This window comes from Megascapheus bottae, chromosome 1 (genome assembly GCF_031878675.1).
Source record: "Megascapheus bottae isolate mThoBot1 chromosome 1, mThoBot2.hap1, whole genome shotgun sequence".
NCBI lineage: Eukaryota > Metazoa > Chordata > Mammalia > Rodentia > Geomyidae > Megascapheus > Megascapheus bottae.
Window position 1 is genome coordinate 63,852,677 of NC_143509.1, and position 12,127 is coordinate 63,864,803.

General features: G+C 37.1%; 1 protein-coding gene across 5 annotated transcripts in view; it reads left to right on the forward strand.

Moving 5' to 3' along the window:
* The window catches only part of Zbtb20 (zinc finger and BTB domain containing 20), a 703,280-nt gene that overhangs the window by 423,970 nt on the left and 267,183 nt on the right, over window positions 1-12,127 (forward strand). The window contains exon 1 of one of the 5 annotated variants that reach the window (XM_090346083.1): window positions 4,611-4,697. The exons of 3 other annotated variants lie outside the window; for them this stretch is intronic. The gene's annotated coding sequence lies outside the window, so the exon portion shown is untranslated. Of the gene's footprint in view, window positions 1-4,610; window positions 4,698-5,460; window positions 5,544-12,127 lie in introns of those variants that run through there. One more of the 5 variants, XM_090346106.1, reaches the window with a different exon arrangement.

Below are 12,127 nucleotides of genomic sequence, written 5' to 3' on the forward strand. Positions count from 1 at the left end.
AAGATAGAGCTCTACCACTTGAGCCACAGCACCACTTCCAGCTGTCTTCTATGTATGTGGTACCAGGGAATTGAACCTGGATCTTCATGCATGCTAGGCAAGCACTCTGCCACTAGGCTAGACTCCTGGCCCAATGGCCATCATTTATTAAAAACTCAGAAAGTCTCAACAATTTACCTTACTGTATTGGATCCTCATTGCAATAAAAATAAATACTAGTATTATTCGTATTGTACAGAGGAAAAAGTCTTTTGTGAGGACTAAGGAACTGGCCTAAAATGGTAATTACATTAAATTTCAAGTCCAAAATCCAAAGCTAGATCTTCTTATTAAGAATCTTAACTCCTGCACTTTAATTCCAGAAAATGAAGCAAATGACAGGTTATCTGTGAAAACAAACACAGATTATTTGTTTTTGGTTCGTTTTCATCAACTCTTTTGGGTGAGCAAACAAATAGAGAATAGGGGAAAAAAATCACTTGAAGTATCCATCGAATTATATAGCACACCCTGAGCTATTTCTGAGATAGTCAACCTACTGCTTTTACTTAAACCAACATGGGCATACTGAGTAAATGCTGGTGAGCCTGTCTCTGAACCAAGGTGTTAACAGTGTATCGAAACTCAGCAGCCTTTATTCAGAGATGAAGTGAAGGCAGATGAAATATTAACAGCAGTTCTAGCAGCACAAAATGAAATATGAGATCCTGTATCAGAAATTATTAGTAACCTGTTAAAAGAAATGCTGAAAAATGGCAGTTACCAAATTAAAACCGGGAAACAGAGCCCAAATGGGAAATTTCAAAAAAGTTTGGAGGAAAATAAATGACAGATTGTCCTCTTGGCTCTTATTACTATGCCATCCTAAATCCTACTTGGCACTAGCTGGTAGAGGTGAAATAAGAACTGCATCCCTGCCAGTGCCAGTCCTCAAATTTGTAGTCCTAACTGTCTGTGATGGTGTCTTGGATTGATTGGAGAAGTAGTTGGAAGTTGAAAGCATTTGAGCTTTATCTAAATTGAAGAGCCTAGAGACTCTTATTATGAAAGGCTTCCTGTCATTTGTGAATTGGCCCCTTTGCTCCACTTTTGGATGGCTGGCTTCCTCCATGCCAAGTTACACTAAATGTTCTACATGGGAAAGCTATTCTCCTTAAATGCCTCCAAATTTAAAGTGTCTGTGTGAATGTGTTTGTGTTTATGACCCAAAATATCTAACATCAAAAAGAAAAAGAGGGGATACAAATGAAAAACTCCAGGTAGTAAATAAAGGAAATATTTCTTTTTATTCTATCAGTAACTGAAAGCAGAAAAATTACTATAAGCAGAGTTATTCAGCATTTGATGCCAGAAAATGAGGACGGGGGGAGGAAATGAGCTATAGAACCATAGAATCTTAGTGTGTTGGCAGAGACCCTGGAGTTCATGCAGTCCTAACCTATCATTTTTCAATGAAGACACTGAGATGTGGGGAGTTTAGGGACTTGACTTGCCCAAGACACATAGTTGTTTACTGACAGTCATGCCAAAAACATTTCCCAACTCCCAATCCAGACCTCTGCAGTTCAGCATGCTACTGCCATTCTACTGGAAATGAACACTAACACAGCCTGGAACATGGAAGCATTCTGCATCTGTGGAGAGCAGGGGAAAGGATACATTTAGAGGTGGGAATCAACTATGGGACAGGAAAGAGCAAACGAATGGTTTTCCTTTGTGACTAATTGGCCAAGTTTTGGCAAACCATTTTGTGTCAGTTCTCTCCCCAATCCCCCATGCCCTCTCCATGAAAAAAAAAAGATGAGATAATTTGGTTATAATCTTCACAGTTTATTTTGTGTTCAGGTATGATTTACTTGAAGAATGCTTAGTCATACATGTCCTCTCCAGATATAGACTTGTGAGTAGCATTACTAAGTAATCCCTGCTAGTTAATTGAGACTGAAATTCTCTAATTGTAAAATACATTCCAGAGTTCCTGTATGTGTGCGCGCGTGTGTGTGTGTGTGTGTGTGTGTGTGTGTGTGTGTGTGTGTGTTGGCTGGACAGGTTGACATGGGACATCCCTGAATGAGATGGAGAAGTAGCTTTCAAAAATTAAGAAATAAATTCTTCTAATACATGTGCTCTGTTAACCTCATGGAGAACCCAAGCCATGTGTGGGACTGTTACTCAGGCTTCTAAGTTAGGTGAAATCATGTTATTTATTTTAGGAACACAGAGTATTTGAAGTAAACCAAGAAATTAAAAGAAAAATTATAGGATCCATTGTGAAACAACAGCATAGGGTTTGTTTTTGTTTTCTTTTTTTTACACCAATCCAGATTTTTCAGAACAGAGTAACCAGAAATGAGAGAATCAAACAACACGATGCAAACTACAGAGGGAATGCTTTGCATGAAAAGTGATTATGTATACGAGAGGGCTCAGGGGTGGGTAGGACTGGAGTTGGAAAGGAAGGTAGCTGAAACGAGAGAAGATAATGCTTGACCAGGTCTAGTAAAATATTCCCTGCCATAACCACTGTTCCATGAAGAGATTGAGCCAAGAGGCCTGAATAAACTAACCTTAAGTTCAGAGTTGCCATTATTGTGGGAGGCATCAGGAAGAGCACATCCGGCCTTGTGTTGCACAGTAATCGCTGTTGGGTGTCAGCATTCATCAGCCAGATGGTCAGACCCACAATTAATCAATTAGACTGGGATGATCAACTGGACTAAGTTTTCCCCTTTGGTGAAAAACCCTCATCATGCGGTCAAGGCCAATAGTACTTTTATCCTGTTGCTTTTGGAGAAGCTCCTAAAATTTCCTCTTTTTTAGGCCTCTAGTAACTGGACATGTTAGGCTATAAATTGTTTTCACAGCACAGATACCCCAAACCAAGGTTGGCACAGAATATATTTTCAAGTATACTGCTTAACATTAATAAAACCTAAGTTTTGGAAAGCAGGATTGTATGCAGGGTTACTCAAGTGTTTTCCAGAGTCTTCATATTTATTCTGCATAATCCAGTATAACAATAATTGTTAGGGATTATTTTCCTAACTACTAATGATATAATAATCAAATATGATATAGCAAGTCATGGAGTATTCACCATAAGACAGAAACTGCTGTGACAAGCGTGGATAAACATTGGCCAAGACTTTGTAATACTTCAATTCTAACACTTCCATTCTAACAAAAGTAAACTGAGACTAGAAAGTTCATTAGGCCTTTGATAAGAATATTAAGATGATTTAGTACTCTGGGGTGAAAACACAATGAAATTTATCATATGTTCTCTTACATATTCATGTTTGTGAGTCTGAGGAGTAACAATAGGCATATTCTGGGTCTTTGTTAATTATTTTTAAAAAACTTTAAAGAAGGTGTGTTTGTTTGTTTTTTGGTCAGTCAGTGGGCTTCAGTTCTGGTCTGGGGTGCTGACCCTGAGCTCTTCAGATCAAAACTAGTGCCCTACCACTTTGAGCCACAGTACCACTTCCTGTTTTCTGGTGGTTAATTATAGATAAGAGTCTTCCCTGCCCTGGCTGGCTTTGAACCACTACTCTCAGATCTCAGACTTCTGAGTTAAAGAAGTTTTTTACTAGTGTTTCCCGAGTGTGTTGATTTTTTTGTTTTCTATGCTAAGCCTCACCTCAATATTGGACCTTTAAGTCTGCTATGGAACCCAAAACGTTTTACCAGTTCACTTATAGGTCAATATGCATTCTCTAAAACCAGATGTCTAACATTAATTTATTTTTCTATGTTGAACTTGGTTTTCCCTCTTTTATTTCACTCTCTTCCTTCTGTAGTTCAGTCAGTGCACTGGACAGATAGATTTTGAAAATCCTACCGGTAGGAACATTACTTCCCAGTGGAGGTTATACCCCATCGGGTAGAAATATTATACAGTGCCATAGTTTCCTTGTATGTTGTCAGCAAACTCGCCGTATGTCTCTCTCTCTCAACTTCTATCAAGCCTTTAACTTATTTAGCACCTGCTTCTCCTTGATCCTTTTATACAAATCCTTCCAGGATACTCTTGGGCCATAAATATACCTGAAATGTATCAAGCTCCTCCCTCTACATATATTATTGTAGGAGGATGAGACTTCTCTTGCAATCAGCTGTGGCGATTTGCTTTGTATTTGTTTTGTGGTTTAGTGAATTGGGAAAGCAATATCAAAATACCAAGATAGTATTCAGGCAAGTGTTATTTCCTACTTTCTCATTGAAAAGCACACAGAAGCAAGGGTTATTTCTGTAATCTTAGTGAACACCTTTCTGAGTTCTACCAGTGTCTTCCTTCTCTGACTGAGGCTGTGTTTTGTTTTTGCTGTTTGGCAGGCAGCTGATCTGCCCTGCTGTCCTTCCTCTATAGCTCTATAATCTTCAGTCCAGAGCAGACGGGGCTCTTTCATTTGGATGTGCACTTTCCCTGTGTAGTGCAGGGTTGAGCCCTGCTATCTAGGCTGCCTTTCTGCTTCACTCTGCTGCTGACCTAAACCCCCCTGCTATTCCAGGCCTGGCCTCTCATGACCAGAGACTGCTGACTCATCCTGGCCTGTGCCAAGCTGTGCAGTCGCTTAGTGATGTGGACAGGAGTCGAAGGACTAGAATGAGATCACTGAACTCATTTCACTTGTTGCTTACGGTACAGTCCAGCATGAGCTGGATATGTAGGAACCTCAGCCTCCCCAGCAGAAAGAGTAAGTAGATTAAACACATCGCATCACCAAGTCCTCAACAAGCAGTGGATGGGTGGTGGGTGGGTGCTTGCTTTATCATGGCCGTGGCTAGGGCATTCTGGTTCAGCAGGAGTGTTTCTTTGTCCTCTCTTCTTCCTCTCCTCCACAGTTGCACCCTCCCTCCCCTTTCCCTGAACTTCCCTTCTGAAAAATGTCCGGATGCTATAGCAATGATCTGGGCAGAAATGAAATTTTGCTAACAAGCAGCCTCCGCATGAAACCCTGGAACAGTGACACTGCGGCAACTGTGCACTTCAGTCTGTCTAGTAGGAACTTACATGAACTTTCCAACAGAATTCAAGGGGATTAAAACACCCCCCCCTCTGCCTCTCTCTCTCTCTCTCTCTCTCTTTCTCTCTGGCTCCGTCTCTCTGGCTCTCTGGCTCTGTCTGTCTCTCTCTCTCTCTTTCTCTTTTGGTTCTCCTTTTCCTTCTTGATTCTCTTTTTCTTTCTGTTTTAAGAGAGGTAGTTTCAGGAGACATTGCTGGATTTTGGTGTGGTATAAAGTTTTCCGTTGGGAGACAATAATGTACATTCCTCTGGCAGGACGGGATAGATTTTTTTTTGTTTCTCTTGCTGTTGTTTATTTATAAGACATTTCCTCTCAGTTAGTGGAAGTTAGATCGTAAGAGGCTCCAGTGATTTTCCTTCCACCTCCCCTCCCTAATTTCTGTGCTTCAGCACTCTGGAACACTGTGAACTCGACAAACTAATCAAAGCAGGGAGCTTAACAGCCAGGCCTGGACACTCTCAAGAGACGGTGCTGATTCTCAGCCGTCACTCCTTGGATCAGGAACCACAGTCCTGGTGAGTGGTGAGGTTCCAGAATTTGATGTGTCAAGGATTCTATTCTTGGTGTCTCAGAAGGCAGGCAGGAAATAAAGGGTGTTCTTTTTTAAATATATTTTTTTATTTTTAAAAGCTACCAAGCAATCCAAGAGAAAGAGGAAGGTTTTCAGCCTGCACAGCTGAGAGCACTCTACAGACAATGGCAATGCCTTGAGTCCATGCTCAGGAGGAGCCTGCAGGCATGGGTTCTGTGCTACTACAGATGGCCCTGAGTCGTGACATGCCCAATACACATGCCGTGCATGGAGGAAGATAGGAGAGTGAGTGAGAGGAGCAGGCCAGAGAAAAGAATGAGTGTAAGATTAATTTCTCATTTGAAATTTCCCTCTACCAACTTTTCATGCATCCCTTTTCTGAGCATGTGTATTAAGCTCACAGTACTTACAGATCCAGCCGAGCAGGAAAGAAAATCTGTAAGAGATGCTTCGCAAAATATCCAGCCCTAAAAATCATTTTGCTAAGAATTAGTTACGTTTAAATGTTGGGGAATCTCTCCCCACATGACCTTAGGAAAATGTTATATGTCATACCCTTTTCTCTTTATGCTACATTCATGGTATTGAACAGAAGAACTCATTGAGACTCTTTGATTCCAGAGAAATTTATCATACTGACATAGGAAAACTAGATGACGGTCCTCACATTATAAAACCCAAATATAGTAGTATTCTCCTCAATATAAGAATGTGATTAAGCAGGCTCTGAGTAGTTGTCAAAGGAATAGAATGGGTGGAGGCAGTGGTTTATGTCCTGTAGATCCAGCAGAGGAACCACCAGATCAGCTTTTATGTCCAGTAGAGCCTTCTACATCTGTAAGAACTCAGTCTCCTTGGAAATAAAGTTGCAGGTATTTTTGACCCTACTTGGTTCTTCTTCTGAAGGTATTTGTTCACACTGTGATTTTTTGTCTTATTTCTAATTTCAAGAATTTGGCATGTCCTAAAGTTTGACTGGAAAATTTCAAAAAAAAAACAAAACAGCAAAAACATGGTGGCCATAAAAGCATTTGACTGTGTGGCAGCATCTGAAGTGAATTGCTCTTTGGAGAGGGGAAAGAGTCTTTGATGTTTCCAATATGGTTCTCATAGGCTAAAACTTCCCAGAACCACAACCCAGCCTAAGGGGCACTTACTCGATGTTCTTAAATATTTGGAAAGAGATGCTATTTTATTGTTTTAGTTGTCTTTGCTATTAACACATTGCCAGTGGATTCCTTCTAAAGTTGAAAATGCTTTAGCAATAGTTGATTTTTACATTTAACCAGATGTGTTTTCTATGTCTGCTGTGTGTACTTTTGTCCAAACTAGCACAGGGATAAAACATATAACATTAGTACTGAGTTTAGGAATTTTGTTTACCACGCTGGGCAGTTCAGATTCTTAACTATAGAACTCATGCATGCTCATATCCCAGATTCCTTTCAAAGGAACCCTGCCACACCCTCAAGAGGGTTTTTCGGTGACCTCTAGGACAGAGTCAGCTTTCAATCATAATTCCTATAGTTTTCAAGGCTCGTCACATTCTTCAGTTATCATTGTGAAAGGAAACAGTCTGTTTTATTAGGACCACTATTCTGAAAGCTCAATGTAATATATAATATTATTTGTTCATTTTTGTTAGCCAATGTTAGTTACAACTATACTGTTTATATGTATTATGTTTATTGGGTTCGTTCCATTAGTTCTATTTTCTTTTTTTTTTATTTTAATGTATAGAAGGGTTACAGTTCTATTCACCAGATAGTAGGTGCATTACTTCTCACATACTAATATCCCTTCTCATGTTTTTCTGCCCATTTCCCTCCCTCCACCCTTATTTTCTTTTTTTAACTGTTATCTTTACATAATTGTATAAAGGATTTCAATTCAATAAGTTCCCCTAGTTGCAAGGAAAGAAATTAAATGGAAAAATGGTTTATATTTTTTAATGTGCTTAAAAACTTCTCACTACTTCTAAGACTATTACCACCAAAAGGTAGTTAGGAGTTTGTATCTCTCTTCATTGATCCTCAAATTTCATAGACTTCCAAGGAAAAATGTCTCTTAATTTCTGGTAAGAACTTATGGTCTATATGGATTGCATCAAAGAAAAGGAAGGTCCCTTAACATTTTGTAAACATTTAGCTCTTCAAAACTATGACCATGTATAAAATTTGATAAGTGGGATAGGTATGTAAACATAAATATCTAAACAAATGTCCCCAAAAAATGACATTTTAAAAATCTAATCAGGAAGGGAGCATCAGGAATTCTATATGGTCATAAAAGAACTCCATTGCTAAGTTAAAATACATAAAAATTCATAATCTGATTTGTATTCCTCTAGTAGAAAGGCAAGATGATGCTATTTTTTTCTGTTTAAATAAGATTTGATTCTTTTCAGTACCTATATAATAAGCTTTCACTATATACTACCAGTAATTTAATTTCTAGTGTTAATCTGTAGTTTTAATTTTATTAAGTTAGAAAAGATACATGTTTTAAAATGTATATTTTCTTGCATTCACATTTTAGATGTGATCAGTTTCTATATGTCATATTCATTCAATTAGGCAGTCATAATTATGCATAAATGAAATTGCTAAATAACAGGATTATGATTGCCCCATTAAGAAGTTGTCTTTTTATTTGAACAGAAATACTTTTTGGCGTTTTTGTAATTCTCTAAGAAATATGCATTAGCTTTCTAAGGTTGTAAGACTTGTACCATACAGCTTTGTATTGGTGACTCATGCCTGCAATTCTGCTTACTAAATAGGCTGACATTCAGAGGATCATGATTTGAAGCCAGTCCAGGCAGAAAAATCCCCAAGACTCCATCTCCAAAATAACCAGCAAAAAGCAAAATGAGAGGAATGGTTCAAGCAGTAGAGTATGAACAAAGAAGTAAGCTGAGTAAGCTCAAGGCCCTGAGTTCAACATCATTCCAGGAACAAAACAAAAGTTATGGCATGAAGTGATTTAGTTTGGGATGGTAGCTTATAAAATATGATGAAAGATTAGCTAGAATTACTTGTTCTTGAATCCAATAAATCATTTATAGGTAATAAGGTTAGACCTGAAATTTTATCATACTGAAACAAGGAAAGTTTATTCAAATTGTTGTGAGTTGTTTTTGCACTAGAAAAGATTTATAACTGGCAAGTTTGATAATTATCCTTCATTAAATGTAGATGTCAGGTTAAAACCTAAATTCTATTATGTATACCTCAAAATAGTAATTGCTATATGTATAGTTTAAAATTAAGTAGAAGGAAATTAAGTTCCTAATAAGTAACTTAAAGTTGAAAATATATTTAATGAATTAACTCATAAAAATGAACATATGTACAAATGATCAAATTCATTCTACTTTCTCAGCTATTTAGTTATATATTAAATACCTTGATAGTACATTAGCACCTAATTTTTCAGATACTGTTTCAAAATATCCCTTCAAGTCTCATCTTATTATATCACATACTTTGGTGAAGCTTTCCAAGATAATTCAAATTCAGTCTTAACATATCTTTCATTTTTAAATATTTTCAGTTAATAGATTTTAAAAATCATTATCAATAATTTATCATATATTGCTTTGAATTGCAAAAATGATTTTATGTATTAAACTGCCATTGGTTATAGGGTAGATACTGTAATTTTTATTTCTTTCCTTTCAAACAATGTCAAATTGCCTTAGTTTTAGTGAAGGATCAATGAATAGAAGAATGAGTGAATGAATGAATGAATGAATGAATGAATATCTACATGCAAATTCATGGGCAATGAACATATCATGGAAGAGCAGGTCCAGAAAGCAAGGAGATAGATCCTTGTACATTTGAATGTCTAAAATCACCAGATTAGATCTTCCAACAAAACTACATCCTTAGCCTTTATCAAGGTAGTTTCTCTAATTCCCTCAGCATCTGAGTAATTTCTGTTGTGTCATGAGAGTCTTGAAGTTGCATTAGTTACATTCACTTTCCAAAGACTTGTCTATTGATCAAATACCTGACTTTGCTTGCTTGTGTAACCTGAAAATACATTGTATATCATATTAAACAAAGCTTTCTCCAGTTTATGAATGAATATATGTTTACAGACAGTCAGTGCTTCTTCTTTTCCTCAGACTGTACATTTCTTGAGCTCAGGGTTGTGTCAGAGGCAGAAATATGTGAAGACTGGCTATAAAAAGCCCTGTGATCTAGATGGGAGGGGTGGGGCAGACAGGCAGCACAATAAAGAGCCAGGGTGAGAGGACAGGCAGTCACATCATTTGCACTGTCTTAACAAGCATTAATTAAATGTGCTGTTTGAGGTAAATAATAGCTGAAAATAGCCAAGTTCAATTGTTCTGATCGATGAGTAGAGAGATTGGAGGAATTACTTGGTGCTGCTTCAATCATTAAGCCAGCTCACCAAGACATTCAGAGGCAAGGGACATCACGTTAAACCAGCCTCCAAAGTGACATTTGCTAGCTTCCCATTTCAGCAACCTAAATATCATTCTGATGATATAAATCACAGCCAAAAAAATAGCTGACCCTAATAAACAATAATTAGAAAGGAACCAAAATATTATGTAAACTGAGCTTTAATCTCATCTGTTATCAATAGCTAATCAACTTGGCAATCCTTTAACTACTTTGTATCCTATCTCCTAAACCAAATTCTTTTCTCGCTCTCCTAATATATATAAATGGAATGCTCATTTTCATTCCTTTTTATTTTCTCTTACTCTGTAGTAAACTGAATTCCTAGATGCAAGCAGCCAGAGGGAGAAAGAGAAACGATTCACATAATGGATAATTAACCCTTGAACAAAGGAAAGTTAACTCTCCACAGACATGCCAAAAAAATGAAATGTTTTGTTGTTGAATTTGTTCTCCTTTGGGTGTTAACACATAGAGGACATTTCCATTAGCAGAACTTGGCACCAAGCAACCTGTTCATCCTCAGGCTATAAATACGACTCTCACCTTCCAGTTCATTCTGGCAGGATTGTAGTATGATGTCCTCCTGGGTAGTTGTGTAGAAATCACTCTGAGGGACAAAATGTATGAGTGCTTAAGCCACTTTTGAAAATGAAAGAAACACACAAAATATGGAAAGACATCATTTGTAATAAAAAGTATTAGCACCTCGTACCTTCTGCTAATTGCCTTGTAGTCAAGAGGAACCAAATAATGGAATAAATGTTAACGCTACTTCATGATAGGAGAGTAAAAAATTGTTTCTGAGTTTCAGTAGTGAATTGGAAAAGAAATGAGTAAAACTTAAACTACCTATGTAGACTTAATTTAGACATCTAAAGTAAGAGACTCATTTGTCATACTTCATTTTTGTCTAGGGAGTATAATAAGTACCCATTTAACTGACTTACCAAGGCTGTCATGAGCACAAATGTGCAAGCACTTTTTCCTGTTACATTCATTAAACACCAATTCAACATTCATTCACTTTTTAAATTCAGAAAATATTTTTGAATTTCTACTCCATACCCTTTGTTATTCTTAGGAACTAATCATTGAGTAATTTAATAACAAATCTTTATTGAGGAATTTCAACTGTGTATTAGACACTCTTCCACATACTCAGAATCCAATAGTAAATTTTTAAAAAAGGCTTTTTTGTTTTTCCTTAAGGCTAGCACTCTACCACTTGAGCCACAACTCTACTTCCTGTTGATATTTAATTGGAGATAAAAGTCTCATGGATTTTCTTGCCTAAAAAGTCTCCATTCTTATAGTGCTGACTTTCTAGGAGAAACAGATAATAAAGAAATGCATAAACATAGCACAGTAGATGCTGGTAAGTGTTATGAAAAAATAAAGGAAGAAAAAGAGACAGAGCTAAGATTGCAGACTTTAATGTCTGAAGGATGGTAGCAATGGAGAAAAAAAGACTTCAGTGAGGTAAGAAATAAGTTTTGTGGCTAACAAGTTGTATTTTCATTAGTGAAACTATCAAACTCAATGGCCCTGGACAAAAATGTGTCTGGTTCATCTCGCAGGAGCTGTGAGTATCAGAGAAGGAGAGAAGGGGAAAGGTTAGTCAATGGCTGCTAAAGTACAGTTAGAAACAAGATGCTCTGGCATGGTATTGCATGACAGGATGACTGTAGGTATCGGTAATGTACTGTATGTCTTGAAAGGTTACAAGAAAGAAGTCTGAATGTTTTCACAAGCAAAGTATAAGAAACATTTAAGGAGATAGCTATGTTTATCCTTATTTAAACATTATGCTGTATACATCAAAGCCTCCCCATGGTGATACTTGCATTTGTATTTTACATATCAATTTTTATATATATTTTATGTCCCTAAAAAAGAAATTTAATCCATAAATTTAAAATAATTTTTAAAATGTATTTGAATATACATACAAATAAAATAGCATACAGCACAGAAAGGAATATATATGGCAATCTTAAGTGGTATCAAAGAAGTGTGTATGGCATGATTATAGTGGGCAAGCAGGAGAATGGTAGAAATAATGGAGGCGAGTGTGGCTCTGATCACATAGGCCTTGGTGTGCTGTTGTGAAGGTGTTGGTTATATA